Source organism: Mytilus californianus, unplaced genomic scaffold, assembly GCF_021869535.1.
Source record: "Mytilus californianus isolate M0D057914Y unplaced genomic scaffold, xbMytCali1.0.p SCAF_13, whole genome shotgun sequence".
Taxonomy (NCBI): domain Eukaryota; kingdom Metazoa; phylum Mollusca; class Bivalvia; order Mytilida; family Mytilidae; genus Mytilus; species Mytilus californianus.
In genome coordinates, this window is record NW_026262615.1 from 43,066,311 (window position 1) to 43,094,263 (window position 27,953).

General features: G+C 32.7%; 1 long non-coding RNA gene across 1 annotated transcript; it reads left to right on the forward strand.

Annotated features, from left to right (window-relative positions):
* Nucleotides 1-7,881: 7,881 nt before the first annotated feature.
* Nucleotides 7,882-16,101, forward strand: LOC127723717 (uncharacterized). Its single transcript, XR_007992221.1, has 4 exons — nt 7,882-7,991; nt 11,935-12,181; nt 13,041-13,250; nt 15,855-16,101. It is a non-coding gene; the product is annotated as an uncharacterized LOC127723717 (long non-coding RNA).
* Nucleotides 16,102-27,953: the final 11,852 nt, after the last annotated feature.

Consider the following 27,953-nt stretch of genomic DNA (forward strand, 5'->3'; position numbering starts at 1 on the left):
TTTTCGATATGCAATTGTCTTTGTTCTGTAATATTCTGTCTTGTTTTAATCACTTTAACTGCTTCTTCTGCAGTGTTAACTTTTGATTCTTCCTCTTACACTGCAGTGTAGACAGATTTTTCAGATCCTCTCCCTGTGTTTCCATTAGACGATCGATTAAATTGACTTCCTTTCTGCATGGCCAACTTAGTGGATGTTTCTCTACAGTTTTGTTACATCTGGTACCATAGTGACTTCGTCAACTTCGGCGTACGAATGTTTTTCTCCATCACGGAATGGTTATGCCAGTGACTTCGACTGAAAACAGACGTTAGCAGTTTTAATCGTTTAATATGAAACTATGCTGTTTCTTCTTCTGTTGCAGATAGTATATATACTGTGATATAAAATGTACATCTACTCAGATTGACGGCACTGCACGACACTGTTACTCGTCTTTTTTACGTAGGCTTACGCTGAAGAAAGTCCCGCGCTAAAGTTTTAAGTTTTTGCTGATTTACTTCCCTATAATGCCGTTATAATCAAAACTGCACCTTTTGCACATGAAAAGTGGTATATAAAAAAAGTTTTTGCCTGTTTACTACACATTGAAAATATTTTTTTCTCAATTTATAGCTGATGTTTACCATTAAGAAAAATCGATTTCACAGCACCCCCTTTTCTAAAAGAAAAATCAAAACACAAAACAATACAAAAAAGCAAAAGTAATACAAAAACACCAAAAAAAATGTTTTCCATACATAATACGAAACAAAACAAGCTATTTCTTTCATATGTTAGCATACGATATAAAGGGTTTGAAACCCTTATAAAGTACACATTTTGCAAAATTTCATCAGAGAAGGTATTGGCAAAAATCTGGATCGTTTATATACGTATCATATACGTTTGTAGCTTTTTTTTTGGCATTTTTCGTATTTTTTAATGTTGTGATCTGCTCAGATTAAAATTGAATTGTGCCAAAAAAAATTTAAACAACGACTCAAACATAAAATGAGTCTTTATCATGCTTTTTTCCTGATAACAAATACAAATTTTGCAAAACTTTGAAATATTTCCGTATTATTATACCCTTTTTTATGAATCAATTTTTACATATAAGTTTGCCTTACACAATTTTTAATCTTACCGCAGTTTAGTAATTACAGTCTATTCAGTTGGGAATTTAGCCCTCGTTGGGACTGAGTGAAACCCGTACGTACAATGAGGCGACGGGATTAAATCTTAGATGATACTCTTCCCTTTTCTCTCCTAGTAATGATGTAATTTTTAAGGGGGGTGGTTGAGATTTAAAAATCAAACTAGAGTTTAACCCCATTACATTTCGTTTTCTTAATCGTGTCTGTGTCCCACGTCAGTCGAAACATTGTCGTTATTGGTCGCATGTCATATCGTCATGACCCCCCTCCCTTTTTTTATTCTGATAACTGAGTGTTAATAGTAGATCTTTACTGTTTCTGTTGAATTTATATATATATATATCTGTCATGGAATCGAGACAATTAAGAGCGAGACATATTTGTGTGGTCACCTATCTATTTGTCGAAGACTATACATGCATCTGGTTGTTTTTTTTTTGTTTTTTGTTGTTGGTTTTTTTAATTTATTTCTGTCGTCGGGCTGCTGTTCCAATGACGTATAAATCCCATCTGATTCTCCTTCTATTTCACGCTTAATTTTCCGTGTACACTGCTAGCTGAAAAATATATCGGTTATTTCTGTAATTGGGTTACTGTCTCATTGACGTTCATCTCACATCTCTTTTTATTCGTGCATCACTTAATTTTCCGTTTGCACAGATGGCTGAAAAATATATATTATCATATAAATCTGATAGCACTGCCAGTTTTGCTTTGTATCAAATATAGCGGATTGATTTGAATGTTTTCTTCTTAAAGTCCAGTAGCAAATATTTCATGCATATTAATGCCATTATGTCAGAAAATCAAATCGTAAAGCTAATGCACATGTGTCTAGTCTATTTAAACACTTGCTTGTTTTGGTATTTTCTGAGCGAAGAAAGAAAGAATGCTCCTGAAACGCACATGCATACTTGCTTCAAATATGTTTTCAGGAATAAATCCGCTAATTCATATCCCCATTGTTTTCTATGTTAATTTATGCACTTTAAAGCCTTTATAGCTAGTATTCTATCTTAAGTTCAAATAAAGAGGCAATCACGTTATTCTGACTTGTGCATATCTTTATTTGCATATTAGAGCATACTGGTTCCCGGAAGTTGGGTAATATAAAAACAGGTACTTCTGATTTGAGTAACAGGGCAAATATGCCTTCTATCATAATTTCGTATATGTATTTCATTATTAATGAGAAACAATCATAAAAGTTCTACAGTAATCCCAAGACCTAGAGCTTTAATTTGATACCAAAATTACCCATTGCTTTGTACTTTTTGACAAAGTTACAGCAGTTATGCGTAGGAACTATTTTGTTTTACATATGTACTACTTTCTTGTATGTTCTTTGTGACCGGGACCGAATTAGTGGTTCTATACCTTCTGGTAGTCAAGTCAAATGCAAAATAAAAGAATTTACACACAAACCATTTTTTTGAAATCATCACAGACGTCCTTGTACGCTTTTTGTAAGTCTTACTAATTTTCTGGAGACAAATTCAAATAAGCAAAAATTAAATGAAGAGGAAAATGTAAAAAATATCTTCTTTGGTGATTACATGTTTTTATATCAACAATAGTCATACTCTTTTTGAAATAATTGTGTGACTCTTAAAAGAGCCGTTTTCGATATGCAATTGTCTTTGTTCTGTAATATTCTGTCTTGTTTTAATCACTTTAACTGCTTCTTCTGCAGTGTTAACTTTTGATTCTTCCTCTTACACTGCAGTGTAGACAGATTTTTCAGATCCTCTCCCTGTGTTTCCATTAGACGATCGATTAAATTGACTTCCTTTCTGCATGGCCAACTTAGTGGATGTTTCTCTACAGTTTTGTTACATCTGGTACCATAGTGACTTCGTCAACTTCGGCGTACGAATGTTTTTCTCCATCACGGAATGGTTATGCCAGTGACTTCGACTGAAAACAGACGTTAGCAGTTTTAATCGTTTAATATGAAACTATGCTGTTTCTTCTTCTGTTGCAGATAGTATATATACTGTGATATAAAATGTACATCTACTCAGATTGACGGCACTGCACGACACTGTTACTCGTCTTTTTTACGTAGGCTTACGCTGAAGAAAGTCCCGCGCTAAAGTTTTAAGTTTTTGCTGATTTACTTCCCTATAATGCCGTTATAATCAAAACTGCACCTTTTGCACATGAAAAGTGGTATATAAAAAAAGTTTTTGCCTGTTTACTACACATTGAAAATATTTTTTTCTCAATTTATAGCTGATGTTTACCATTAAGAAAAATCGATTTCACAGCACCCCCTTTTCTAAAAGAAAAATCAAAACACAAAACAATACAAAAAAGCAAAAGTAATACAAAAACACCAAAAAAAATGTTTTCCATACATAATACGAAACAAAACAAGCTATTTCTTTCATATGTTAGCATACGATATAAAGGGTTTGAAACCCTTATAAAGTACACATTTTGCAAAATTTCATCAGAGAAGGTATTGGCAAAAATCTGGATCGTTTATATACGTATCATATACGTTTGTAGCTTTTTTTTTGGCATTTTTCGTATTTTTTAATGTTGTGATCTGCTCAGATTAAAATTGAATTGTGCCAAAAAAAATTTAAACAACGACTCAAACATAAAATGAGTCTTTATCATGCTTTTTTCCTGATAACAAATACAAATTTTGCAAAACTTTGAAATATTTCCGTATTATTATACCCTTTTTTATGAATCAATTTTTACATATAAGTTTGCCTTACACAATTTTTAATCTTACCGCAGTTTAGTAATTACAGTCTATTCAGTTGGGAATTTAGCCCTCGTTGGGACTGAGTGAAACCCGTACGTACAATGAGGCGACGGGATTAAATCTTAGATGATACTCTTCCCTTTTCTCTCCTAGTAATGATGTAATATTTAAGGGGGGTGGTTGAGATTTAAAAATCAAACTAGAGTTTAACCCCATTACATTTCGTTTTCTTAATCGTGTCTGTGTCCCACGTCAGTCGAAACATTGTCGTTATTGGTCGCATGTCATATCGTCATGACCCCCCTCCCTTTTTTTATTCTGATAACTGAGTGTTAATAGTAGATCTTTACTGTTTCTGTTGAATTTATATATATATATATCTGTCATGGAATCGAGACAATTAAGAGCGAGACATATTTGTGTGGTCACCTATCTATTTGTCGAAGACTATACATGCATCTGGTTGTTTTTTTTTTGTTTTTTGTTGTTGGTTTTTTTAATTTATTTCTGTCGTCGGGCTGCTGTTCCAATGACGTATAAATCCCATCTGATTCTCCTTCTATTTCACGCTTAATTTTCCGTGTACACTGCTAGCTGAAAAATATATCGGTTATTTCTGTAATTGGGTTACTGTCTCATTGACGTTCATCTCACATCTCTTTTTATTCGTGCATCACTTAATTTTCCGTTTGCACAGATGGCTGAAAAATATATATTATCATGTAAATCTGATAGCACTGCCAGTTTTGCTTTGTATCAAATATAGCGGATTGATTTGAATGTTTTCTACTTAAAGTCCAGTAGCAAATATTTCATGCATATTAATGCCATTATGTCAGAAAATCAAATCGTAAAGCTAATGCACATGTGTCTAGTCTATTTAAACACTTGTTTGTTTTGGTATTTTCTGAGCGAAGAAAGAAAGAATGCTCCTGAAACGCACATGCATACTTGCTTCAAATATGTTTTCTGGAATAAATCCGCTAATTCATATTCCCATTGTTTTCTATGTTAATTTATGCACTTTAAAGCCTTTATAGCTAGTATTCTATCTTAAGTTCAAATAAAGAGGCAATCACGTTATTCTGCCTTGTGCATATCTTTATTTGCATATTAGAGCATACTGGTTCCCAGAAGTTGGGTAATATAAAAACAGGTACTTCTGATTTGAGTAACAGGGCAAATATGCCCTCTATCATAATTTCGTATATGTATTTCATTATTAATGAGAAACAATCATAAAGGTTCTACAGTAATCCCAAGACCTAGAGCTTTAATTTGATACCAAAATTATCCATTGTTTTGTACTTTTTTCTAGCTCCAATGACAAGTAATACACAGTAAAGCGAATATTTTACAAATTGCCGCCAATTTGATTTTTTTCCGCGAAATTAACGCAACTTTAGAATAGCGGGCTTTACTATCAGTCCCATTGTTTTCCGACTGTCTAGGCGAACGACAAGGTAGGGAGGCAGACTTGTATATTCTGTGCTATTTTGCTAGCCCTTACTATGCAAAAAGCCGATATATCGGCTTTCAGAGTTTCCTTCGTCTGTGCCGAGAGCCGATTTATCGGCTTTGTTATTTTCTCTTCTGTCGTTAATGGCATCACAAAGGCGATGACGTCACAATGCTCTGACGGCGAATTCATGGTGGCCGGCCACGCTCCATTAATCCGCGTTTTCATCACAGAACCAGAGCACAATAAGACTTAAAGAGCAACAACAATATGAAAACGATGATGTTCAAGAAGTGAACAATATCTCAAAAAGAAATAAAATATCTATTTATTACTGTTATCTATTATATTCAAAGCAAATTTTCTTAGAATTATAGAGACAAACCGGTAATTTGCTACAGTTATTACTACTGGTTTTTTTAAGTTTCTTTGCAGAGTTTTCGTATTTCTTCACTAGCATGACAAACCTTCTTGTTTAATTAATTGAATAAATTAATTTGGTATATAATATTATGTTCAAGATGTCCGTCCTATATAGACACCGCGTTATTTGTGGTGTTCGACTGAAGGGCTAAAGTGTCCATACAGTGAAAGCAGCAACAAAATATAAACACATTTTGTGATTAATTAAGCAAAGTTGCGATAGTATCTGGGACGATTTTAGATATCTGATGGTAGTTTTTGGAAATTAGAACTTTACAAGGAACTTGTATGCTCCAATGAAGGTTCAAGGAGTGTGCAAAGTAAAATGTGTACGACTTAATGGCGAGTTCCACTAGATATCATAAATGTCCGGAACTTTTACAAACTATTATTACAAATATAGATTTATTATGGAAGTATTTTTCCTACTGCAAAAATTTAAAAAAGCACATTTACAAGTACGATGCATCACACTTAATTGATGGACAAAGTAGTAAATCTTATCATTAAAAAGGAGAAACTATCTGGAATGAACTATTGATTTCAAAATTCTAAAAAGTTAAACAAGCACTTGCAATCCAAGCACCTGTGCTATTATAAAATGCGTGTTACGCTCGATCACGACTTGTGTATTCTTTTGAATTTAATAAGTAGTTACATTGAAGTGATATACTTCATCAAATTTTGACGAGGTGTTGTTTTAGTTTTTATTTTTTTTCATGTAAGTTTATATACATAAATGAGAACGCAAGGTATTAAAATAATTTTTTGGAGGTTTCCCGGCTAACGCTAGGAAAATTGCGTCTTGTGTTCGACCAGCTTGAACTATCAAAACTGGTTGCATTAAGTATCAATTAGAATTAGTGAAATAGATAGAAGTTTAAATCATTTATGTGGAATGCACGTAAATAACGACATAAAAGTATTTGTTTTCATTTTTAGAATTGCTAAATTCTGTCGTAATAATCTTGTCTAAAACTACATATATCTGTTATGGACAGTTCTGTTTTAATGATATAAAACACATTGTGATTTGAATGGGTATAATATGTAGAATGTCAATTCCACATGCTTTTTTCAGTAATAGGAATAATAGGGTCGGTTGTCTTGTTTTGCGATATAAATTCTTCATGGCACTGATTACCGAAAACAATAAAGCGGGGAAAAAACATCAGACAACATAATGGCAAAAACAAACAAGAATATTTTTTTTCTTTAAGATATAACTATAATACTTGTCATAATAGATTCTATTCTCAAGATATTTTCCCGGTTATTATAACATCATCGTACGAAATTTATGGACTGTTTAATTGACTTACACATGTTATGACTGATACATTTCGATATTTATATACAAATTCAGTTTAAATGGTAGTTATATATCATGTATATAGTTGCTCACTTTCGGTTCGTCGTCTGTCTGTCATCTGTCCGTGTGTTTAAGTGATTGATTAATTGTTGGTTGCTTAACGTCCAGTGGAAGATATTTCATGCATGTTCAGGACGAATATTCAAACCGGACTGACACCCAGTTGATTGTTTTACGTCAAAATTATTGACAATTGAACGTCGGTTATGGCAGACCTCGCATCGAAAACATCGATCAATATGTATTTTACGAAGTGAGTGATTCTTTATAGAGTCAGCTGATAACACACAGGGAAACCACCCGCACTCAAAACATAGATCAATTTTGTTGTTATTACATTCAAACGATCGCTTTTCTTTGATGTTTTCAAGGTGGTGCTTTGGACTGGAAAAGGCTTCATATTAGTTGATACATGACCCTACTTGACCGACAATTAGATAGTAACATTCGATTTGTCAATTAAAACATAGATATACAATTGGCTGTTCTATTTCTTTATTGATCAAAGATACGTTTCTTGAAACTAACGATGCATTTTCCTTTGTTTTTCAGTGCTTTAATAAATAAGTGATGACACGAAAAAAAAAATACAAGAAAACATTGAAATAATACATGTTTTAAATCTAAAAATATTCGAACGGACTATGACAGAGATACTCTGACACCATTAATGATCATAAATATTCGACGTTACACATTGGCATGCACTGCACATCAAGCTCCTTGCAACATTGTTACGTCAAACAATGGTTGTTACGTACGACGTCACTATATCACTCTGATAAACAAATCTTCAAAAAATCCTCCGGCACAACAAGCTTGGCACTCAAAGGGCTAGATAAATGGAATGGAAATGATAAATATCTGTCAGAAACTGTAAGTACTCTCAGATATGTACTTAGTGTATTTTTTGTTGTTGGGGATGAGGGATGGATAAATACCCTGACACGTCCGGTCTGCGATTTTGTTTGGTGTGTTTATGCTATGTATCGGTCAAATGAGTTAAGCCTTTTTCAACTGATTTTACACCACTGTCCCAGGTTATGGGGAGGGTTGAGCGCTCACAAACATGTTTAACCCCGCCACATTCTTTATGTGCCTGTAATAACAAGTCAGGAGCCTGTTGTTCAGTGGTTGTCGTTATATGGCATGTCTGGCAGATTTGTTTTTCGAAATTGTTTTGTTATGAATTGTACCGTTAGTTTTCTCAATTGAATTGTTTCATATTTTTCATGTCGGGACCTTTTATAGCCAACTATACGGTATGAGTTTTTCTCATTGTTGAAGGCCGTACGGTTGCCTATAATTGCTTACACTTCATTTGAACTTGGTGGATAGTTGTCTCATTGTCAATCATACCACATCTCCTTATTTTTATGCATGTATGGTTGTCGTCTCGCTTTGAATTATCAATAACAGAAATTGAAGTAAAGGCTTTATGTATATACTTATATATAATTAGGATCGTTCGAATCAGTTGCGTAATACATAATTCTTTATTGTCATATAAGTACAACATTATACTTTTGACAAATACAAATAATAACAACAACAAAATATATTTGAAGGATTTAGCAGGACTACTAGTTTTTCAGTTTCAGAAAGATTTGAGAATATGAGGATTATCTAATGCGATGCCATTAAAAAGTTTAATACGTAATATTTTATTATTTTGACAGTAGAGGAGAAAGTGGTTTTCATCTTCTATTGTTTTACAAGTTAGACATGTTCTTTGGTTTCGAGGTATAAGTATCTGCCCTTTTCTATAAGTAAATTATGGTCACTTATTCTATTTTTGTAAATAAACGTCAAGTTTCAGAATTTGGATATATAAGATAAAATTCTTGGTCTTGTTTGACTTTAATGCTTTTATAAAGAAAAAAGTTTGTTATTTTTGTTTAAACTATTTATTTTATTTTCAAGTAATTCTGAGTACAAGCTGCTTGAAATGTTTTTAATCCAAGTCTTTAGTTTTTCTTTACACATTTCATATTTTGACATGAAACTATTTTTTGTATATCAATATTCATTTCTTGTGTAGAATCTTTGATGAAAGTGGGGCATGTGTATAAACTCCTTGTGAGTCAATTATTTACTTAATGTATAACTTTCTTTTAGAAATAGGTTTATATTTTCAGTATTTAATCTAGCCAAATAACGGATTGCTTGCGTTTTTATATATTTTTCTATTGGCTGTCTACTAAGTTCAGCTTTAACCCTTAAATTAGAAGAGGTCTTTATGGTACCTAGAATGTTTTTACAGAAATTAACATGAACCTTTTCAAATATTGGAAAATATAATTAGTTAATATTTGTTTCCATAGTTTAATCATTCTTTGATTTAAGATACTGCTAAATAGTTGGGATATACAATTAATTAAAGAAATTCCTCTGTAATTGCTTGGATTGCATTTGTCACCTGACTTATGTACTAAAGTTATGTATGCAGAATTCCATGAAGTTGGATAGTATCCCGTTTTGTTTTTTAAAATAAGTTTAAATAATTTAACATATGCTTTGGTAGTTACTGGACTACAAAATTTAATTACCTCATTAAAGACCCGTCCGCTTGCTTTTCTATTTTTTAAGATTTTTATTACACCTTTAATTTCAGAACAAGTAATAGGGCTGTTAGTGTCCGGGTTAAAAGAAATAGTATCTTCAATATTTTTTTGATTTTATTCAATTTTAATTTGGAAGTCATTATTTATTTTTGGAAATTTTCCTTCATTTTGGAAATGTTTTATTGCGCTTTCACTGTCCTTTAGCATTACTTTTAAATCTTCATCTCCATCTATATTTTTGTTTTCTAGTGATTTTAGTATTTTTCCAATATTCTTGTGGAATTTTATTCATTGAATCTGAAAGTTTGTCAAAGATTTTCTTTTTATATTATATTTTTTTTTTGTTTGGTTAACTTTCTAAAAGATTTGAGTAAACACAAATATTTATGATTCAGTAAACAGTTAAAAGGATTTTGTCTTAATTCTTTACCAACTGCATTTATTGACTTTTTATATTCATACTAGAACACACCAGCGGGTCAATGACTGAATTAAAGTAAATATGCCTTATTTCTAGCATCGATTTTTAATATTCGTATTGTCATCTGATAAAGTAATGCAGATTGGAAGATGTACAGTTTTCTCTGCTTTTAATATCTTTCTATTTGAACACGTCCCCCGGCTTCTTTTCTTACCACAATAAACTTACAATAAACAAAATTTAACTTTTTTTTAACTATATATATATATAATTAATCAAATTTATAGGGTATTGAAGTGGAAAAAAACAGAGGCGCGACATATTTTAGTTGCCTGTACGTCTTAAAATTTTCACCAAAATAAATAAAGTGCATAATTTCTTATTTTTTTTCACACAAGTACAGCTATACTAGTTTTCTTCAGGTTTAATTTGTAGTTCTGTAGTAACATGACACCAGTATGAGCTTTTTTTGGAACCAGTAAGTGGTAAGGGGTCCCTACTTATTCAATTAACTCATATAAAGCTGAAATAGAGATAACATTAGGGGTTCCTTTACATTGATATTTTTTTTGGTAAGAAATAAGTGAAGACTAGTATTCTTTATTTAAGGAATGACTGTAATATTTTTTCTGTCTATGAAGAAATAACATCAAAAATGTGGTGCACACTGAATAACCCGCGTACACTAGTAATTTTTTTTGAGGCCCTTTATAGCTTGCTGTTCGGTGTGAGCCAATGCCCCGTGTTGAAGGCCGTACCTTGACCTATAATGGTTTACTTTTATAAATTGTAACTTGGATGGAGAGTTGTCTCATTGGCACTCATACCACATCTTCCTATATCTATCATTATCCCTATGGGCCAGGAAATACTACCGTGCCACCTACAGAAGGTAACAGGAAACTTCATGTGACATAATATACTATTGGTATCGGTATCGTATTGTTGATTATTGGGATTATATAGTATGTGGAAAATCGTCGTTTTTACGTCATGCCGGCTATAACAAATTGGACCTCGTTATTTTAGTAGTATAGATACTTAAATATCTGACCATTTTTACTTCTTTTTTATATTTCTTTTGAATTTTGATTTACCTCTAACATGTCTAAGTGTACAAGATTTTTCTGTTAAGTTGTATAAAATTAAATCGAGCTCACTAGTCGCCTGATCTATCCCATTTTGACTTTCCGAGGCTGCATATTTCTTTGTTTCAAAGTTTATAATTTCCTAAAATATAAAAGTTTCAGATGAGAGATTTTGGATTAATACATGTAGTTTTTTGGAGTTTCAATTTGTGCATGATCTGAAAGGTATTTGATTCCATTAGTTTTAAAGTATATTACTGAGGTCAGGAGACTCTTACTTACAATAGCATAATAGACTGTACTCATACCATTGGGCGTAAAACATGTAAAATATCCCAAGGAATCACCAATGTATCTGCCGTTAAGTATACGTAGTATTGATGACAGGCATAATTCTAAAAGATTGTTACCTTGTGCATTTAGTACTTTATCTTCAACGACTTGGTTATTGATCCACATTATAATTTTGTGGTAAAATATTTTGACAATGTATATTAAATAAATCTTGCGTCAGCAGGAGTGGATTCAGGCGGGGGCGTGGCGGGCGTGTGCCTCTCCTAAAATTTGCAAAGCATGGATTGTGCTCAACTTAATAAAGAATATTTCGATAATTTTACCCCAAAAAAATTTTCGCCTCGCTCATCATTTTCTATAAAATCTGGATGACTGCTAGTGCGGGATAAACAAACCGCTTGTTAATTGATATTTTGCGTGATATTATCTTATCCCGTGTTTCTTTTTTACAGCACAAATGGTTACTGTTGGCTGTTTACATGATGAAATTTGATAAAATTTTATATTGTACTACAGTTTTGATATTCGGATGTACTATGTTGTCGTCTGCTTGCAAAGTTTCCTTTGCGAGTGATAAAGTGAAACTGGCCAGAAACGAAAGACTAGAAAAGACAATTCTGCAAACCGGGAACACGCTGGAAACAATACTTAAAAGGACTGATAAGATGCTCAGACAAAGTTTGAAAAACGTTTGTGAAGGTATGATAGACATACGAAACGGAATATGAATTGCATGCCATTTTTATTCAGTTTCAGAAATTGACTGAGAATTTACATCTGTGAGACTTTCGTACATGATCATTGTCGAAAGCTTCGTTCGTGTACTCAATATTTTTTTTATTGGGATAATGTTTTATTGACTCCAAATTTAATATTTTTATTGCAGATAGGAAACTGGTTTTAAGAAATTAACCAAAGTCTAAAAATATCATTTCGCCATACCAAGAAAAAAGTTGTTGTTTCACGGTGGCAGATTTTTTGGTGGTTATATTGGTTAACTTATTCACAATCTGTTTATACTATTTGGTAGAGACCCGGTGTTTATTATTTGTATTTTATTATACAGTTATGGCCAGTAGAAAAGGTGAATATTCAAAATTGTTAACACACAAAGGTTATTTCACTGAGGGTGCTGGGTTGTAAAAATGTAGGGTTATTCATCCTTCCTTGCATTTGAATGAAAATTAACTGATTTATTCCATGTCACGTGATGAGTGTTAACCAATATAATTGTTTATAATATATATGTAAAGTATAATAAAGACATTTGTCTAATTTTGAAGTTTGTGCGTTGTCGTCTACTCTATATTTTTTTTCATTTGATTAATTGTAATATCGTGTTGCTTCCGTATTGGCGTATATCCTGGTTCTCCAAATACAGATAATGTTTAGTCGATTAAAGTTTGATTTTGATTAAGCCTTACAACATTCGCTTTTCAAAACGTACAACTTTGCACACGAACTTTTCTTTTCTGAACAATTGAGTCACGACGAATTGTATATTTATAAATATTGCGGGGAAGTTCAACGACTTTTTTTTTCTTAAATCCGCTTCCAGGTGATATGCGATTGGAAGATGTGTCTTACAAGAAAATGACAGGTCAAAGTTCAAAGATAGTTAGTCGTTACCCTTCACGCAATGCTGTTGACGGCGATCTATCTACAATGTTTATCACGAAATTTGACAAGAAGCCATATTGGTGGGTAGACCTCGGATCTTCCTTCTCAGTTCATCATGTTGAAATTTGGAACAGATCAAATGGCGCCGGTAAGTAGATGAATCCCTGATGTTGACAAAAATGTACAAAATCGGGAATAAAAATACTGGAAATCAAGGTACCGGTATCTATTAGAATAATATTCAATGGTCATGTTTTCTGAATATTTATCTGATTAAAATTCAGATCTATCGTAACTCGCTTACGAGCATAAAGAAATCAGAGATATTTTAAATATCGAATTGATGACTGCTGATTTGTTACATGCACTTTGCAAATGATAGCGGACTGTTGAACAGAATGGAGCCCTGAACTTTCATTTATGAAAAAAAAATGTTCGGAATTATTTACAGACATTTTTGGGGCAATGGGGTTAGATGAACTATTTCAACAATCGAGGATGGCAAATCGTCTGAACGTATGTATATACATGATATAAAAAAGGTATTTTTTTACTAAAATGAGAAACGAAATCGAAACGAAACAAAACATATGAAGTTTGATAAATTCATTTAAAAAAAAAGGTTTAAAACGTAAATGGATGGGTAATGACTCGCAGGCAAACTGTATAGGTCACTTGTGCACTTATCAATTCAGTCTTAACTTAAAAACAAACTAAGATTATAAAAAATTCCAGTACATACACACTAAAGTACAAACCATCTATATATTCTTTATAACTACACCTTTTCTTTCTCCTGCATTAAAAAGCACAACCGAAAGAATAATTCTCAGATATTTAGTGAAATTATAAAATTTCTGGAATGAAAGAATAATACAATTGTCTGTAATACGGATTGCATTAAGCAGGAACTTCTTACTCTTCCGAAGGCACAGGAGTCGGTTTCACAAAAAAAACTTACGACTAAGATTGATCGTAAGTATACTGAATTGTTCATGACTTACGATCAAACTTAGTCGTAAGTTTTTTTGTGAAACCTACTCCTGGAGTTTATCCCTGTATTTTTTGTGAAGGGGTTCAAGGGTGCTATTGTTTTTGGTCTATTTTTTGTGTGCCAAATTTCATCAAATTATATTTGTTCCATATCAAAGTAGTTGTGCGACCTTGTCTAGAATGTACTTGTACTAAACAATATCGATAATTTCGTGATAAGGAACTGCTGATCCCTAAGTAACATATTTAACACGACGGGTGCCACATGTGGAGCAGGATCTGCTTACCCTTCCAGAGCACCTGAGATCACCCCAAGTTTTGGTAGGGTTCGTGTTGCTCAGTCTTTAGTTTTCTATGTTGTGTTTTGTGTACTGTAGTTTGTCTGTTGGTCTTTTTCATTTTTAGCCATGACGTTGTCAGTTTATTTTTGAATTACGAGTTTGAATGTCCCTTTGGTATCTTTCGCCTCTCTTTAACATATATTCCGTCTCTGGTTTTTGTGGGGTTCAGGTTGCTCAATCCTTATTTTTCTGATTGTTGTATATTTATTTTTATTATTCCCCAGCTTTTACCTCAAGGTTATTGTTTTCATGTTTATACTCTTTTGCAACTTTCAGTTATTTTAACGCAAAATTACCCGTCCTCACCAACCAACATGCTTTTCCCATAACAACTGAAATGATCTCATTTTTCGGACCATTGGGGTATCGGACTATCTTTTCGTTTAATAAGTTTTTTGGTATAAAATCTTGTAATAAGCTTAAGTTATTAATCCGAAATCCTTGAAAAGCGATGCCGCGGTGATCACCGCGCATTTTACATTACACAAGCAAAGTAGCCTACAGTTTTGATCCCACGGTGAATTTTTGACGAAAGTTTGCATACAAGCTTTTTTTCACCTAGTCAATTCAGATATGGTATATAAAAAATATACCTTCATGTTCTACTTTTATAGATAAATGGGGTCGAAATTTTAGACATTTACTGAAAATTTCGTTTTTTTTTTACATTTCTATCCTTTGAATAGACATGATACCTAACCTTTTTGTTTCAAAAGATAAACAAAAGCGGATTTTTGATAAAGCATCTGGAATATCTTCTCTATATGAGTGTGGTCTAAATTTGTATAACAATTCTTTAGAAATAATTAATTTTTATCATAGTTTTATGATTTTAGAAAAAAACGGCATTTTTTTGCTGTATATTTATCTAATTTAAAAAAATTTCATCGGTGACTTTTTCACAAAATTTGGTACAAATAATCTTCATACGTAATCAAAGCTAATGTCATTTTAAAAAAGTAGGGGTCCATGAACTCGTTTTCAACTTAAATCAGTCTGAATGATAAAAATCTGTCGAAAAACTATCTTTTCCTGATATGTCACAGTTTGACGTCGCGAAAATAACATTTTACGTTCGCAACGTCATTACCTCCCCTGTAACTGTATCGTATGTCCTTAAATTAACAAACGTAGATGAATTTTGGGTGTTTCGTCTTAAGTTTCTGGCAAGAACAAATTGCTACTTTATTCCGCATAAAATTGAAAGATGGCGATACATGTCAACATGTTGTATTGAAAAATCTGTTTTGCATATATTGTTGGAATGCCAGGCATATATAGTGATATTTTGAACGTTTCTTTTCTGATATTCACGAATTCCTTCTCAGTGCAGGAACTGGTATATTTGATCAGAGTTGCCTCATGATTATGTATTTATACTGCCTGCACAGTGTTAAACGTTTTCGTTTTCATTCTAGGTACTAGACTCCGTAAATTGGATATTATGGTTGGTCCAACTTTAAGTAAAATGAAGCTATGCACTCATTACAAAGGCCCGGCAAAAGATGGGGAGCACCTTGTTCTGAAGTGCAGTAAACCTACAAATGGACGGTATGTCAAGCTTGCCATGGGAGTCCAAGAATGGTTCCACCTTATGGAAGTTAAAGTGTTTGCGTATTCCAAGACTTGTTGAATTAACTTCTTAAATATGAAATCTGCTTTTTTTTGTTTGTTTGTTGTTTTTGTTTTATAAGAGAATGCATATATCATTAGACAATATGCATTTTAATGCCTTGTGCACTCTTGCATGCATAAAATATGGCGTGATGTATGAGTACATTATTTTAATATGTTTTGAGGCTCTCATGGCTCAAAGCATGTGCTCCTTCTTGGGAGTTCCCATTTGGCTTCGCGGTATGTCTATATTTAATGAATTAAAAAAGAAATTAGCAGTATCCTGTATGAGTGCCAATGAGACAACTCTCCATCCAAGTAACAATTTATAAAAGTAAACCATTGAAGGTCAAAGTACGGTCTTCAACACGGAGCCTTGGTTCACACCGAACAGCAAGCTATAAAGGGTCCCAAAAATAGTCTGCTTCATATCTTGATTTACATCTAGAAATTGACAATGAGGACCCGTTGAAAAAACTTTACGACAAAAGGGATGATTTAAGCTTCCCAATTGTGAACTTTTCATTTCTATGTAGCAACATTCCAACAGCGCCTGCATACGGAGTATATATCTCCTAGTTGGTTGATCTTTATGTAATATCCGTTTCACAGATGATTAAGAAATAATTCATGGGGGCTTGAATATATCGTGATTTTACCACGGGTTGGCCCTTTATGACAAATATTTTACCCTGAGCGATAGCGAGGGGTAAAATATCGGCATAAAGAGACAACCCGTGGTAAAATCACGATATATTCAAGCCCCATGAATTATTTCGATTCTAATAGGACAAATACGGCCATTCTTTTGGATCGAAGCGCTCTAGGTGAAGGCATTATTTGCCGTTCCCATAAATAAACGCACTAAAATTGACGTAAAAGAAAGGAACAAACTGATTAAATGGCATGCTTAAACTATTTACAATGACATATTTAGATAGGTTTGGATGAATCTAAATGATAATTGTATTCATATGTCTTATATGTAAACAAAAAATGGCTTATATAACACATTTAAGCATCGTTTCACTTTGTTTACGTTTCCTTGTTGTGATGATTTTCGGTTTTAAAAGCGTGTATTTTCCCGTAAAATGCTTATATTCTTACGTCACGTTCTATGACGTCGGGTAGCTCATTCATAAAAAAGCATATGACGCGGGAGTACGATCGGAACAGCCCAAACAATATATACATAGCTTACCACTGGTGTGTACTCAAAGCGTTTGAAGAACGTCATGTTAGAATAGCGGATATAGTCCAATTGTCGTAATCCGTCTAAAAAAACTATATGTTGTTGGTATATGAATTTCTGTTTTAATGATGTAAAATAATCATGGGGTCACCGACTTCGTTTTTACGGTGTACATCATTCAAAGAAGTATTCTAGGTGAAAAAAATACCACAAAACGTCAAAATAAGCGTTATATAGGCCGTAAAACGTCGATTTTTGACGTTTTTTTACTACCAACTAGACAACGAATTGGCAAATACCATAAAAACGAAGTCGGTGACCCCATGATTATTTGCATCATTAAAACGGAAATTCATGTACCAACAACATATAGTTTTTTAAGAAAAATCTATGTAATAGAAATTTGAGATTTTATGATTTTAAGACAAATTTAAGAATGTTTTTCGCTTATTTTATGTGCTTTCTAAAACAATATTCACCTATTTTAAAAGAATACAATCAATAATATTTCAGACAAAAAAAGAGATAAATGCATTATTTTTTCGATTTTCAGTTATATTTCAACGAGCCAAAGTTGTATCCAAAATTATACCAAAATTTGAGACATAGCCCATTTACTGTTGCTTGACCTTAAACTAGCCAGTGTATATATATATATATATGTTTCCAAATACCGTTTTGATCCCTAACATCACTGAAGAGACATTAATTGTCGAAATCCGGATATGGTGTATAAATTTTTTGCACCTCATGTTTGCGATTTACCATCTTTTCGCAAGTTTATTGTTTTCTGTTTGGTATTAAAATTATTAATTAAGATCCATGTAACATCTGGTGATCAATTCATTTGGCAATCGCCAATGGCAGTCAGCAGGGTTTAAGAACATCAGTTGTTCGACCTGCTAGTCAAATGCGTTTTGTTAAAATATACTTTTCACTTTTTGGTCTTTTGGAAAATGTTGTTTGTGCTGTATTTAGACCCCTCTACCAAGAAATTTGTTTTACATGCACACGTATAAAAATTGCGGTTTTTATCCAACGCAATCATAGGTTTGAACGTTGTTTTCAATTTAGACTTGTATATATATATATATATATATATATATATGCATGGACATATCTTGAAGTCTAGTGCATTTGTTATTCGCTGTTTTTTCCAGTTTCTCAATTTTGGTTTAAGCATCACTGCCGATATGGTCAGTGTAAGCTTTTAGAAAAAAAAAGTTGGACATGGTTCAAAAGGCAACATCCACATACAAAAATATCCAACTTTTAGTCTACCAATAGCTGCATGCTGTGATGTTATCTGTCGCAAGAGAGAGGAATGGGAGAGACAGAAATGATTTCTTTAACAAGAAAAAATTATTCCAAACATTGAACAGCTGCTGTTTCATTAAGAATCCAAGTCAGTTTTTCTACATCTTATATGAAAAAAAATTAGGTAAAATCATGCCTCTTTATATATAACAATTTAATTTCTGATCTTAAATACCAAACAGACATTTAGGTTCACGATTGCATTTCTTTTTTCAAAGAAAGCAACTTGTCGTGTTCATTAACCGGACCATACGCGTATGGTCCTCGAGGTATGGTCATATGCCTATGGTCCAAATACTCATATTATCTGGAACATACATATACAAATAGTTAATACTATATATATGTGTGTATATATGCATGCTCGGAAACGGGCCCTTTAGTTGGATTTACAGTAAAGTATCCGTATTCGTATATGTATATGTTGTGTACAAGTTATCATTTTGTACAAATAATTTGTATTTTGACTTTTTATAAATTGTAATTTGTACAAAAAGTGCTTGTACAAATTACAATTTGTACAAAATTTGACTAAACTTCACTTATAACTTGTACAATATTTTATAGTATGGATTTTGTTATAAACAAGCATATAATTTGTACAAAATGATAACTTGTATACAACATATACAACTCTACCACTGGTACCTAGTAGAACAAAGACGTGCAGAAGAAATATTTACTATACTACTGTTGATGAATTGTTGTTTTCTTGACTTCTGGAATAGTATTTTCCTGCAAATAATTGTATTTTGTATAAATTTTATGTATATAGAAGATCGTCTATGGCGCGGGAATATAGTGGCATAAATAATAATACAATTCCATAATTATTTAGCCATCGCATATATAACTCTTTTTAGAGGGGTTTCTCTTTGTTTTATATGTGAAGTTGTAATAATGTGTAAATGTTTTGTAAGAGGTGAGACTTAAATAAAATATTGTTTTGTCTTGTCTTGTCTTAGATATAAGAAGATGTGGTATGAGTGCCAATGAGACAACTCTCCATCCAAGTCACAATTTGTAAACGTAAACAATTATAAGTCAAAGTTATGGCCTTCAACACGTAGCCTTGGCTCACACGGAACAGCAAGTTATTGTCTACGTACAATTATGCCATCGCATAAATTAATTATGCGATGGCATTAAAGTTACAACATGCTAAATAGGAGGCAACTACTGTATGTTCCATTCTGATGTGCTGTTTTGATAATTAGAGGTAGCTTCATGGCTAAAGTCGACATATAAATATGAGATCGGTCTTTGTTTTGAAGAATTTTAATGAAATGAATCATGATTATTTCTTTTTGTAGCCAGTTTGAAAATAGTTCAAAACCTTAAGCTATATTATTATTTGTTAATCCCGAACTAAAACTATTTTTGAAAATCAATTACACTAGTTTATATGGTTTGGTCATTAGTTTGTTAAAACAAATATCACTTTTTCATTTCATAACTTATGCTTTTGTAAATTATGAAATAATGAAGTTAATAATTTGATGTTATATACGATTGTGCGAAAGACAAGACAAGACAAGACACGACAATGTTATTCTTTAAAACCACTGTATACTTATTGGTTAAAAGAATGAAATAATAAAACATACTAGTAGTATACAAAATAAATTGTGCACATGACAAGATAAGTATGTTACAATTACTATATACAAGATCATTCAGTTATTATGATTAAAAAACAGATAGACAAAGTTAAGGCTAACCAGGAAGACCTGCTAGCGAATTTATAACCTTTATAAATTTGCATATATATTTTTTTAACTTATTTCTATGTGTTGTTTATAATAATTTACAAAATTTGATTATATTTACTCTGTTACAATAACATTTATCTAAAAACAGTTTTCTTGAGTCGTCTAGAGATCTACAATTCAAAATAAAGTGAAATTCGTCACCTAATTCTTGACATTTTGACATAACTTACAATATCTTTTTTGTCTATCTAAACCTACCCATTTATCAGTTTTAATTGGTAATCTATGATTACCAGTTCTAAATCTACAAAATATAACCTATCTCTATCTGGTAATATATCTAATTATTATACCTCAGATATCATTTTCTAAATAAAATTAATAAGTACACAAAATTTTCACTATTTTTCAAATTGCAAGCGTTGAACTATTTGACCGGTCAATAGTTTCCAACTATTTGCCCTCGATGAAACTATTTGACCGCAAGCGTCATTATATTTTGCGGAATTTCAACTGCAGCTACGGGATTGGAGAATGTTGAGAATACCGCGGGAGTTACGATAAGCCTTTTGACGAATTACATACATCTGAACGCCAGTTTTGTTGAAATTGGTCAAATAACTTTTGTTTTAAACCATCATTTAGCCATTTTGTACTGAAGTCAGTTTGTACTAACCAGATATTACTATAACCACAAGTATCAGGAATATTTTTTATGAAAATAACCCATTCAGACGTACAATTATTCTGTGAATATTTTAAAAACATAAACATGATAAAGTTATACAAAATGTGTGACAACTTATTTTCTTTACCGTAAACAATTCTAGACCAAAAATTTACCATACACAGTTTAATGTAGACTGTCATGGGCTACACACCAAGTTCGCCGTATACCATAAAGTTTTGAGTCGACTTCTTCAAGTTCAGTAGAAGCTTGCAAAACTTCAAGTGTACTCTCTCTATAATATCTGTATAACTGAACCCCCAAATTTCACACCCATAAAGAAAAATAGGCTTCACTATCTTATCGAACAAATCATACTGACATCTCACAGAAAGGTTTTGAACTCCCTTTTTAAGTACATCATACAGTTGACAACGACTACGACAGGTAAGATGTAAGTGGTCGTCTCAAAAGTTGTAAAGATAGTCTTAAATGGTTACCAGTAAATGAATTGAAAGGAAAACATGTTTGTGAATAAGTGTTTACCACAACGATTATTTTTCTTGTTTTGATTGTAAGGGAGCTACCATTTGATTTTTATGGGGGGGAGGGGGGGGGGGGGGGGGGGGGGGGGGGAGATTAGTTGTAATCTCTTTCCTGCCTTTTAATTTTTCACTCTTTTCGGTCCTGCCTTTTTTTTATTAGTTTATGTTGACTTTTTTTTACATAAGTTGTCATCCTGCCCTTTTTTTTTGCCAAGTTGTTCATCCTGCCTTTTTTTCACTCAAAACTCCTGTCCTGCCTTTTTTCAAATTTCATCCTAGCCCCCCTCCCCTAAAAATTAAATGGTAGCTCCCTAATTCATTTACTGATTTTAATTCTTTAATCTTAATTTATAAATTGAGTATCAAATGAAGGGTCTGGGTGGGGTTTGCAGAATAGACATAAATGAACGAATACGGCAGAATCATGGGCCAAAAAAAAAAGAATATATAGAGAAAAATAGGCAAAAAAATAAAGAAAAGAGAATAATGGTGTGCTAAATTATAAAGAATAGAGAAAAATGGCTTAAAAATAAGTGAATACAGAAGTGAAAAACCCCCATCCAGACTCTCATAAATAAATAAAAGGGAGATTTTTAATATTCTATTCAATGTTTTTAGAAGATGAGATCCAAGCTATTTTAAGGATGTAGTTCGGTTAGGTTTAGGAATTTTTGTCAAATGTTCGGACCCCTTATTTTTTTTCCTACGATACAGGGTAATATATTTTGCCCCATAACACCCATTTTTCCTTTCATATTAAACTTCAATAGCTCATAAAAGGTCATTTTTCTAAATTTAAGCAGATTCTAGATTTCTTTTCTCTTGATTTGAGACCCAAATAATACCAATGCAAATATAAGGTAAAAGTCCGAGTCAGCCTTTTTCCGCCATTTAAAAAAAAATTAAATATCTCGAAAAGGAGCTCCATAACCTATCAATATTTTTAGCTTATTTTGTTCCTTATACTTTTTGAACTAATGCTCTTCTGACTTATAGTATCAATTTTTTTTTAATTTAACCTAAGTACATCCTTAAACTAGCAAAATAAAAAAAATAAATAAAATAAGTGGTAAATATTTAAACAGACAATTGTTTTTTTGTCTATTGACAAGGGCGCCACATTTCTTTACAAAGTCCGTTATTTTTGGCCTCGGAAGCCTTCAGAATGTACTTTATACTTAGTAGGTTTTTTTTTAATTCACTCATGCTATGTTCAATTTAAATCTGAATTCAGTGACAATTTGTACATAACATTTAGATAAAGCGAATGTCTTATTCATATTTTGGTTATATCTTGTTTTAAAATCCAATAGCTCAAAACAGACTTTGACAATAATGAGTAAAAGGCAGGCAAGGACAATGGACACGTCACGAATAAAGCATAAAATCACACAATGCAACATATAAAACAGACATTCACAGTTACCGTGTGATCTTCAATCCAAAAATGCTAAAGACTTCTGTCAACTAGACCCCTTAAATTCGCTTATGAATACAGATTGCCTCAACTCCTTAAAACAAATTAATGGAATATCCAGAAACTTGCACCGAATCTTCATTAAGTGGGACATGAAGTTAATTTTGTGCACCTGCTACTTCAACCTTAGTCTGTTGTGTGTGTGTGTGGAAAAGGGTGGGGGGGGGGGGGGGGGGGGGGGGTCACATACCACAAAGAATATCACTCAATGGGTCTGGAAATCGTTTCTTATCTATAGTATTATTCTAAGGGCTCAAACGCATATTCATTTATGAACTGTTTCGATAAGACATATCATTTCTGCATGTAACACACCTTAAAGGTGCCTTTAAATTTCGTCGTAATTTTCGGGTTAACTTGCATTTTTAAATAAGATTAATAGATATAAGAATGGTTTCTTTATATAACTAGAGGCTCTCAAGAGCCTGTGTCGCTCACCTGTATTTACTGATGCTTTGGAAATCATGTAAAATAAGGTTAAAATCATAATTAATAGTATTAGATATTAGATATTATAATGATATCTAAGATAATAACAAAAAACTGCAAAATTTTTGTAAAATTACTAACTCAGGGGCAGTAACCCAACAACGGGTTGTCGGATTCGTCTGAAAATTTCAGGGCAGATAAATCTAAATCTGATGAACATTTTTGCCACCTGTCAGATTTGCTCTAAATGCTTTAGTTTCAGAGATATAAACCAAAAACTGCATTTTACCCCTATGTTCTATTTTTAACCAAGTCGGCCATGATGTTTGGAAGGTGGGGTCATCGGATAAATTTTTTAAACTAGATACCCTAATAATGATTATGGCCAAGTATGGTTAAATTTGTCTCAGTAGTTTCAGAGAAGAAGATTTTTGTAAAAGATTACAAAAATTTACGAAAAATTGTTAAAAATTGACTATTAAGGGCAATAACTCCTACAGGGATCGACTGACAATTTTGGTCATAACAACTTGTTTGTAGATCTTACTTTTCTGAACATTATTGCTGTCTATCTATAATAATATTCAAGATAATAACCAAAAACTGAAAAATTTCCTTAAAATTACCAATTCAGGGGCAGCAACCCAACAACAGGTTGTCAGATTTGTCTGAAAATTTCAGGGCAGATAGATCTTGACCTGATAATCAGTTTTAACCTTGTCAGATTTACTCTGAATGCTTTGGTTTCAGAGATATAAGCCAAAATCTACATTTTACCCCTATGTTCTATTTTTAGCCATGGTGGCCATCTCGGTTGGTTGGCGGGGTCATCGGACACATTTTTTTAACTAGATACCCTAATGATGACTGTGGCCAAGTTTGGTTAAATTTGGCCCAGTGGTTTCAGAGGAGAAGATTTTTGTAAAAAGCTAACGACGACGGACGACGACAACGCCGACGACGGACGCCAAGTGATGAGAAAAGCTCACTTGGCCCTTCAGGCCAGGTGAGCTAAAAATAAGGAAGATGTGGTATGATTGCCAATGCGACAACTCTCCAACAGAGACCTAATGACGTAGAAGTTAACTATATGTCACCGTACAGCCTTCAAAAATGAGCAAAACCCATACCGCATGGTAAGCTATAATAAAAGGCCCGAAATGACAAATGCTATACAATACATACGAGAAAACTAACTGTCAGGATTCCATCGAGTTGTCTTTTATTATTGCTTTTGTTTCCTTATTCATATTTTTATAAAAACATATGTAGAGCCTCAATTACATTGTACTATGAATAGAAATTCATTGTTTTATCTCTGACTGTATCTATCATCACTCAGTCTTTATATAGACATTCGTTATTTCATTTCTAATCTTGTATTAGTATTGCTATTGCATATATAGAATAACCATACATTGTTTCGAAATATATATTTTATTTGTACAAGGCTTAGAAATAGGTAGAAAGCGAGGCTGCAACTCCTACAACTGTTCTAGATGAAATATTTAGGGTAAAAATATGTATAATATCCGGCATCACAGATATCACGCTCAAACATTTAACTAACTTTCAGAATCGTCATCATAATGCAAAAAATATTTTTATAACTTACAAAATAAAATGTTTCGTGGTAGCATCTTAATATCTGCATTTTACACATCTCAACGATTCTAATATCAAATAAATTGCTTCGCCAAGCGCAGCTGGATACAACCACAGAGGTCCAACTCTGAACAGTTGGGGCAAAAATGGACACAATACTCGTGCTTGAAACAGGTCTGAATTTGGATTGTAATTCAATATTTGACACATAATAGGTTTCTGATACAGAATAACTGTAGTCAAAGAGCTTAGAATTGGTTATATGATTTGAATTTATATTCATTTTTTTGTTTTTGTGCAATACACTATGTGCTGTTTCGAAATGACCCCCCTTTATTCAAAAAAAAAATTTGAAGGATTTTCTTTTTGATTTCTGAAATCTTGAGGAGAAAATGTTGTGCCCCCCCCCCCCCCCCCCCCCCTAATTTTTTTAACCTCCCCCCCCCCTCTTTTTCCCCCAAAAAAAATCTTTCCCTCAGTCATGGTCATAATTTCAATTCAAATTTCCAATGGAGTTTGCAACCATAATAACATAATAACCCATTTAAATACATCATAAAAGTCTTTAAATAGAAAATGACATACATAATCATAGCTAAAATTAATTTACCTTAATCAGCATTTTTAAAATTATTAAAATAGTAACTTCTAAAAATGAATTGACAGCTAATCACCTCAAGACAATACAAAAATTCTTTAAACATAATTTAAAAGCAGTGTAAGGGAGGTAATTCAAAGTAGTTTTTGAATTACCTCCCTTACACTGTAATTTGTACTTAAGTTATTGTCCATTAACCAGGACACCATTGTTTTTTCTCACTTTTTTGCCCCCAATTCCTAAACGGTTTGAGCCATAACCCCCCAGAGCCAATCCTAACAATCCCTTTGTGGTATGGAAACTTGTGGTATAATTTCAGAAAGATCCATGCACTGTTCCACAAGTTATTGTCATGAAACTAGAAAAATGCTTATTTGGGACCCTTTTTGGCCCCTAAATCCTAAACTGTTGGCACCATAACCCCCAAAATCAATCCCAACCTTCCTTTTGTGGTTATAAAACTTATGTTTAAATTTCATAGAGATCCATTCACTTAAACTAAAGTTATTGTGCGAAAACCAATGTGTCTTTGGATGACGACGATGATGACGACGCCGCCAACGTCATACCAATATACGACCGCAAAACTTTTTTGCGGTCGTATAAAAAGGAGATGGGATATGATTGCTAAAGAGACAATTAGTCCACCATAGTTCAAATTAAGTGGATGTAAGCAATCATAGGCAACTGTACAGCATTCAACAGTGAGAAAAACCCATACAGTATAGGCTAATGTTCAATTTGTTTTTCTTTAATCTATTTTATATGTATTTTAATTTGTATTTTGATAACGATAAAGGATATTGTGTTTCAATATTTTACCAATTAAAGTAATGAACTTCTAATAATAATTCCATTCTTGCTATTCTACTTAAACTAGGAATAATTTTAAGAACTCCTTGTTTGGTCGCATCTTTCATGGGCAAAGAATTTTAATTGCTGCTTAAACGGACTTTGCTCTTTTTTATAACGCTAAGATGGCTCAGTTTAAACATTGTTAAAAATCCACTGACGGTCACTTAATCTCCAACGTGAACACAGCTTGTATTTCAGAAAATCTTAAAGGGGCATTAGCTACAAGATATAGAAATAAAATATGATTTTTTGTTTGTTTAATCATTAATGAAAATGAAATAGTGATATAATAATGAGGTCATGGTCAGATGAACCAGGCCAGACAGACATGTACACCTTACAATCATTTCATACACTAAATATAGTTGACTTGTTGCTTATAGTATCTGATAAACTGACAAAATTACGAAAACTTATCATTGACCAATGAACCATGAAAATGAGGTCAAGGTCAGATAATACCTGTTAGACAGACATGTACACCTTATAGTTGTCCCATACACCAAACATAGCTGACCTATTGTTATTAGTATTTGGAAAACCAACCAAAACACCTTGACCTATGAACCATGAAAATGAGGTCATGGTTAGATGATACCAGCTAAACTGACATGTACACCTTACATTCATTTCATGCACCAAATATAGTTGACCTATTGCTTATAGTACTTGAAAAACAGACAAAAACACAAAAACTTATCATTGACCAATGAACCATGAAATTGAAGTCAAGGTCAGATGAAACCTGCCAGACTGACTTGTACCCTTTACACTCATTCCATACACCACATATTGTTGACCTACTGCTTATAATATCTGAGAAATAGACCTAATCATGTTACTTTAACCTTGATCACTGGTCCATGAAATGAGGTCAAGATCAGGTGAACCCTGTTGCAAGGAACCCATTTACCAAATATAGTTATCCTAATACTCATAATAAGTGAGAATTTCACATGACAAAAAATCTGTAATTTTTTTCCAAGCAGTCACTGGACCATGAAAATGAGGTCAAGGACAATGGACATATTGCAGACGTAAACTTCGTAACATAAGGTATCTGCATACAAGGTCTGAAGCATCCAGGTCTTCTACCTTCTGAAATATAAAGCTTTACACAAATAGTTTATGCTGTCACCGCCGCCAGATGAAACCCTGAAGTCAAAACTATTTTTTTCTACTTTCTGATTGCTGTTTTTACTAGGTGGCACCACTTCCAGTAAACAATGAAATCCTTTCACTTTCCAGGTTTCAACTGTGATACCCCCAGAAGAGATGCAATATTTTTTAAATCTTAATATATTTTTCAATTCAGCATAAACTTTTAATCAATCAGAATAAAGGACTATTTTATTTTACTCCATGTTTTAAATTGACCTGGTACCTATATTATGAAAAGGTGTCCCATAGATTAAGAGTTTCTATTTTTTTTCTACTATTCAATCATTGTTACATGATTAATGAAATAATGTGAAGTACAAGTAAGAATTATAGTAAAATCATGTT